This window comes from Cynoglossus semilaevis, chromosome 9 (genome assembly GCF_000523025.1).
Source record: "Cynoglossus semilaevis isolate Cse_v1.0 chromosome 9, Cse_v1.0, whole genome shotgun sequence".
Lineage (NCBI taxonomy): Eukaryota > Metazoa > Chordata > Actinopteri > Pleuronectiformes > Cynoglossidae > Cynoglossus > Cynoglossus semilaevis.
This window is the reverse complement of record NC_024315.1, coordinates 11,231,965-11,238,782: the sequence shown is the minus strand read 5'-3', so window position 1 is coordinate 11,238,782 and position 6,818 is coordinate 11,231,965. Positions and strand designations below refer to the sequence as shown.

Genomic DNA, 6,818 nt, shown 5'->3' with positions numbered 1-6,818 from the left:
GGTTCAGCTGAGTGCTCACCGTCACAGTCTCATGGACTCGGCGCCGCTCAGTCGCTGCTCCTCCAGAGCCAGCACTTACCAACAGCCCCTCTGGTAAAGAGACATTCCCTCGACTTCCACCACCGTAATTGGCTGATCAATTATTAACACACCAATAAACTTCCTGAATAAGTGATGGCGTTAAGGAGCCCACTGCCCAGACCGCCACTCAAATGTGCGCTCCTCCTTCTCCTGCTCCTCCTGCTCCTGCTGCTCCTCCTGAGTAAGGAGCAAACATTTAAACATCCTCACGTTTGAGCTGAGAAAAACTGAGAGTGTAGTTTAAGACGCCCCACGTTTGGAGTGTGAGGAGCAGACAGAGTTGGAGGAGGTGAGTAGTTATCTTATTTTGTTTTATTGTAAAACTTTTTAAAAAAAAATATTTCTTGATTATATTTTATTCTGTTAGTCAGGTGTGAACCTGTCAGAGCCAAACAAACACCTGCAGCTTCATTAGCAGCAGTAAAACTGAAGGCCCCGGACCTTTAGGTCCAGTCAGAACCAGGGCCCCAACTCTGAACGGGAGACTCAGCAGCAGGAGTTTGGATCAAAGTTCTGAAGGTCTTTCAAACACCAGTGTTTTTTTTTTTGTTTGTTTTTTTTTTTGTCCAATGAAGGAGAGTGTTAGACATGAGGTGAGAGAGGAGAGTAGGTGAAAAATAACTTTTTCATCATGCCATAGTGAGCAAATGTCCTTGTAACAGAAATAGAAGAAATATTTTTTTAGATGGAATCAAATTATAATGAAATTTCGTTAGTAAAAATAAATGACAGATTTTAATAAAAAATTAAAAATATTTAAAAAAATAAAAATAAATGAGGAAAGTGCAATAGAATCCTATTATCAAAATTGAAATAAAAAATAAATTTGTTTTGACCAACATTCTAACAAAGGTTAGTCATATAATAAGTAATAATTGACCTATCACTGAAGTATCACTCTGTTGGTAATAATAATAATAATAATAAACATCATAATCATCATAAACATATTAATATTCATCGCAGCTTATATTAATTTTAAATGTCTGTACCAAGTTTCAAAAAAGTTTTTCTGCATCACCTTAACTTTTCCCCACCTCCTCTTCCTCCTCTCCTTCAACTGTATGTTTCTTTTTCTTGACCTTCCTTCAACACCTCCTCCCCCTCTTCTCCTCTTCTTCATCTCCTCTTCGTGACATTCTTGTCTCCTCTTCTGTATCGTCTGTTAAACTTTATTTATTGTTGTTACCATGTTCACATGTTCTCTCTGTTTGTCTTAAATTATAATAATTGTCCAGTTTGAAAAAAAATAATTTAAAAAGAAAAAGAAAGATTTTAATTTTAAAAAACTTCAACATTAAAGTGGGAATAAATATTGCTTTTATATGAAAAATAACCTTAGTATTTGGACAAGTTTAAAGTTCTGGATGTAACTGAACATGTCTGTCTGATGATTAATGTGATGATGAAGCACTTGATGAACTTCCTGTCTTTTTCTGACAGCACGTTTGGATGTGATTAAATATTTGACGTGAATTGTTTTCTCCCCAAATTATCTGTGAATTATTCACATTTTTAACAGAGTGTGACTAAAACTGCCACACGTTAACGACGATCAGAGAAAAAATTACGGCGACACCCGTCGTAAAAAAGTGGGGAAAAGGCGTCTCTTGCCAAATAAGTCTCCAGAGGGAGGGGCAGGCAGGGGTGGAGATGGGGGAGGAGGAGGAAAGGGGGGGAGTTAAATGGAAATGGAATAAAGGGGAAAAAATAAGAGAAGAAAAAAGCCACCGTAATAAAAAACACATTTAGAGAAAAGAGAAAAAAAAATCGATGATCAGCAAACACATACCAGCGGCCGCCCGTATGGATTATTATTATTATATACCAGAAACACAAACAAGAAGAAAAAAGTCAAGTCAGGGAAGAAGTTTTTACTTTTACAGCCCAAATTCTAGACTTTACAGATTTAAAATTAGAACTGAAATTAAAATATCCACCTGAAAAAACAACAACAATAGAATGTAAATACGGTCAGTTTATATATTATATATATTTATATGATATTTATTTAATATGTTTCTATATTAACAATACAGAGTGAAGAAGAACAGGTTCTCACCAAATTTAATCACATAAAATAATAATATATAAAGAATACTACTAATAACAACAACAGTATCAATATTATTAGTAGTAATAGTAATAATAATAATAATACATTGAATGTTGTTTCTACTATATTGTTATAATTAATAATACTATTTATTTTAACATTATTATTACCATTATCATCATCATTACTATTATTATTTTATTATTATAATTATTCATTTTTTTACCATTATTTATTTTGCTGGACTAATTAAAAAGGCAAATCTGGTCAAAACAAATTTTTATTTAAATTTAACACTTAAATACTTGAAAAAGACTTTAGAAAAGTTAACTCTGTTAAAGATAAATGTTTTTTTTAATTGATGAACTCATTACCTTAATGAAGAATAGAATAGAATAGAATAGAATAGAATAGAATAGAATAGTTGACTGTCCGGCTGAGGCTGAAGATCGTGAAGAATGCGAGGGTGTTTGCTGTTGTCGTTGACGTTGTCGTTGTTGTTGTCTTCTGAGATGGACGTTTTTACAGTTGGTAATTATTCAGAGAAAAGCTGTGCTGGGTTCTCCTCAGGTTTAATGGCTGTAGTTTCTGCTCGGAGGTGAAATGAGAGGATTTTAATGTGGCTGCTGATTTTCTCACTAATGTTTTCCTGCACGTTTGTCTGTAATGAAGCTGAGAGACAATGGTGTGTGTGTGTGTGTGTGTGTGTGTTGGCCCATATTCTTATTGGAAACACATGAGAAATCATTTCCAAACTGACTTTAATCTGATCAAATCTCCGCTCAGTGTCAGGTGTCTCCACATCAAGAGTCAAACTTTGTCAGAAAGACGTCAGAGAGGCATTACAGCGTGTCGTTTTCAGAGCTGTTTTTGTGTGTGTGTGTGTGTTATATCGGCTATTCTCAGCTAACTGTTAGCTGTCGCACCGCTAACTTCATTCCAATAAAGTAAAGTGTGTTTTTATCCTTCCTTTCCTTTACTCTTCTTTTTTTCAATCTTGTCTCCAAAGCGTTCCCCGTTGTTGTAAAGTGACTGAACTTTGACCCTGTTCCATCACCGACGTCGAGCGACACCTGTGTGGAGTCAGGAAAAAGAAAAACTATGTTTGCGTCAGTTTTATTTTTCAAACGTAAAGGTTTTCTCAGGTTATACCACAAGTCTGTCTGAGGTTTTGTGGTTTAGTTTCCATAGTAACCATAGAAACAGTTTCCAGGAGACAGAGGTGATGTCAGAGCAGAGAAGCATTGATGGAGGAGAAGGAGGCAGGAGGAGATGTGAGGAGGGGAGAAGAAAAAGAAAGACCAGGGAGTTTCAGTAAAATCACAGAGGAAAAAAGAAAATAAATCGGAAGAAAAGAGAAGAATTCAAAGAGTGAAGTCACAAAAAACTGAAAAAAACCCCACAAAAACCTGTCTCCTCTGCCTCACCCCTTCTCCCTCTTCCTTATTTCTCACTGTGCTGGTCGCCCTCTCACTCACCCTCAACCCTCACCCTCTTCTACTCAACCCGACCCACTCCTCACTACTTGTCCCCTCTTATCTCCACTTCTTCCTTACCCTCACCCTTCGTTACCACTTTCTTATTCTATTACGCCCCTCGTCCGCCCTCATCCCTCCTTACCTCCCCTCACCCCTCCTCACCCTCCCACTCCTCCTCACCTTCTAACCCTTCCTGAACCATCATCGCTCTTCCTCATTCCTCCTCAGCCTTCCTTCAACCACACCCATCCCTTCCTCTCCTCACCCACCTCCCTACTTTCCCACTCCTCACCCATCACCACTCCTCTTTGCTCCTCATCCCTCCTTCACACTGCCCTTCCTGCGTCCTCCTCCCGTGCCTTCACCTCCCCTCACCCTTCCTCTCCCCCCGTCCCCTCTCCCAGTCACGCTCCCTGCCTCTTCCTCTGTCATTTACTGCTCGGTTAGAAAAACCAGGCACCAACAACTGAACTTAATCCAAAGTTTTCCAGGCCTTAAATGAACAGGGAGGCACAGATTGTTCCGCTGTTTCCTCCTTTAATTAAAAAAGCAGCAGCATCTTATCGGGATGCAGAGAATTTATTTGTACAGAGAGAGAGAGAGAGAGAGAGAGAAAGTTGAGATAGAGCAGCTCACGTTTACACCACCTTCACCAGTGTGTGTCAGATAATCCCTCTGTGGTCTAATCCCAAATTAGGATCCTAATCTGCTGTGAACATTTGGGATCTGAGGGCAGACGGACTTGACTTCACCGTGGAGGAAAAGAACAAAAACACATGATGAACGTTAATGCATTCAGGATGATTTTATACAATTTTTCTTTCAGCTGCTTTTGGTTATTTTGAAGTGTGTTTTTATAAAGAATTATTAGAAAAAAAAATCACAGGAAGTTAGAATTATTCCTCAGCTGTAGCAGACAGCCTCGAGCAGTTGTCGGCTAACATTTAGCTACAACTGTCGATACACATTCAACCACTATTTACTTCCTTTTTTTTTCTTTACCTATTCCTGCATTTTTTGATACACATTTACTTTACAAACAATTCAAATGTCTGTGATGAAGGTAAAAAAATGATAAGAAAAAGAAATTTAAAAAAGAAAAAATAGGTGTTTTTTGTTTTTGTTTATTTATTCTTAAAAAAATTTTCTTATTTGTTTGGGTTCAACATTAGCAGTAATTCGTAGTGTAATCCTCAGTGTACGCACTGAGCCGTCGGCTGACCCCACATTGATCTACTAGTCTGGTCTGGTTCTAACGTCAGTCAGTGTGATCCACTGTCCGGGCCGTGACGACCTAGGTCTCTCCGTCCACACGCGTGGATCTTCATGTTGCGGTGTCTTTGGAAAGATCTTCTGTGCTTTCGAGGAAAAACAAACAAACGCAACAGTGACGGATGGTATGATCTGTGACTGACTGAAGAAGACACGGATGTTTAAGTGTGTGCGCGCTTGTGTGTTTGTGTGTCTTAATAGACATCATGAGAACAATCATCTAATGTCACCAGGGAAAGATATGGTCGACACTGACGCCAGACGTCAGACATACCCATTATACGCACGTGTACACACACACGCACGCACGCACGCACACACTAAAACAACAAAGAAAAGTGAGTTGAAAAATTAAATAATTAAAAACAAAAAAAAGGAAAAGAAACTGTTGGAGCTTTGAAATAAACGAATAAACACAATATAAGAGTTCGTAAAGACTTTGTGACCTCAACCCAAAAAATGGAAAAAAACTAAATATGTTTCAGTTATGTTTATGGTATGATTTTAAACAAATGTTGTAAACAAGAAAACTATTTTACAATTTGATTATTGAAGGGCAAAAACAGGAGCAAAAAAAAGAAAGCCAAAGAAATCATGTATATAGTCTTAAAATGATTAGAGCAGAAGTAAAATAATGATAAAACATATTAATGTTTTTGGGACAATAATAATAATAATAATAATAAAAATATGATTAATAATAATAATATTATTAATGATGATGATGATTAGTAGTAGTAGTAGTAGTAGTAGTAGTAGTAGTAGTAGTAGTAGTAGTAGTAGTATTGGTATTATTATTAATGCTATTATTATTGTAATTGATTGATAATAATAATTACAACAACAATAGTAATAATATTGTTCTTATTATCACCCTCATTATCATTGTAACTGTTACTGTTGTGGTCGTTGTTCTGGGCGTCACTTCTCTAACGAACCGTCTTTGTCCTTTCTTTTTGTTTCTCTGGACACAGTTTCCAATCCTGTGTTGTTGGACTGAGGCCGACTGGTCATTTGGACTGAGACACAAAACTATAAAACCTCAAGGACAGACAGGTAACACACACACAATTGCGCTCTCTCTCTCTCTCTCTCTCTCACACACACACACACACACACACCCGGTTGACAGGGTTTATTCTTTGCGCTGATTTCCTCCGTGGACGTAAATGAGTAGAAAACAGAGCGGGCGTTGTGTTGTGCAGTAACGGAGCCCGTCTCTGTCCTGAGTTTTACCAGGATCAAAGTGTTAATGATGTCACTGGATTGTGTCTCATCTATTTTTCACTGCCTCCTCGTTTTCCTGGCTTAATTGAAAGACCACGGCAGGGGACGAAGGCAGCAACGAGCTGATCAATACTGAGCCTGATGTGTGAATTGATCCACTCTAGGTGTGTGTGTGTTTGTTTGTGCGTGTGTGTGTGTGTGTGTGTTTCTTCGTGTGGTTCACACACACACACACGTCTCATAAGGCTACGATCAAAGTGTAATAATCACTGCATATGAAATGAACACATCCGTCAAGTGTTTTACACTTGGGAGGAAACACACACACACACACACACACACACACACACGTCCCTCATTCCTTATAAAAAGTTAAAGTTACAAAGCAGGGATGAACAAATCACTTCACAACATCTTGGTGATAGATGGTTAGATCAGGTGTTCCCAACAACTGGGTCCTGGACCAGAACTGGGCCAGGGATCATTTGGTACCTGGCTGCAGAAATAAAAAAAATTACTTATTAGATCTTTTATTTTGAAAAAACAACCAGATTCTCTCCCAGTCACATCAGTTGCTTTAATAGCGGGGTGTCAAACTCATTCTGGTTCACGGGCCACATGCAGCCTAATTAGCTGTCAAGTGGGCTGGACCAGTACAATCATCAGTAGTGTAATTATAATAATAATTTACTACAAATAAGTCC

At 38.1% G+C, this 6,818-nt stretch overlaps 1 long non-coding RNA gene across 1 annotated transcript in view; it reads left to right on the top strand.

Moving 5' to 3' along the window:
• LOC107989034 (uncharacterized) overlaps positions 1-5,945 on the top strand; it is a 48,426-nt gene extending 42,481 nt beyond the window's left edge. The window contains exon 5 of the long non-coding RNA XR_001760530.2: positions 5,862-5,945. This is a non-coding gene — a long non-coding RNA (uncharacterized LOC107989034). The remainder of the gene's footprint in view (positions 1-5,861) is intronic.
• The last annotated feature ends 873 nt before the right edge of the window (positions 5,946-6,818 follow it).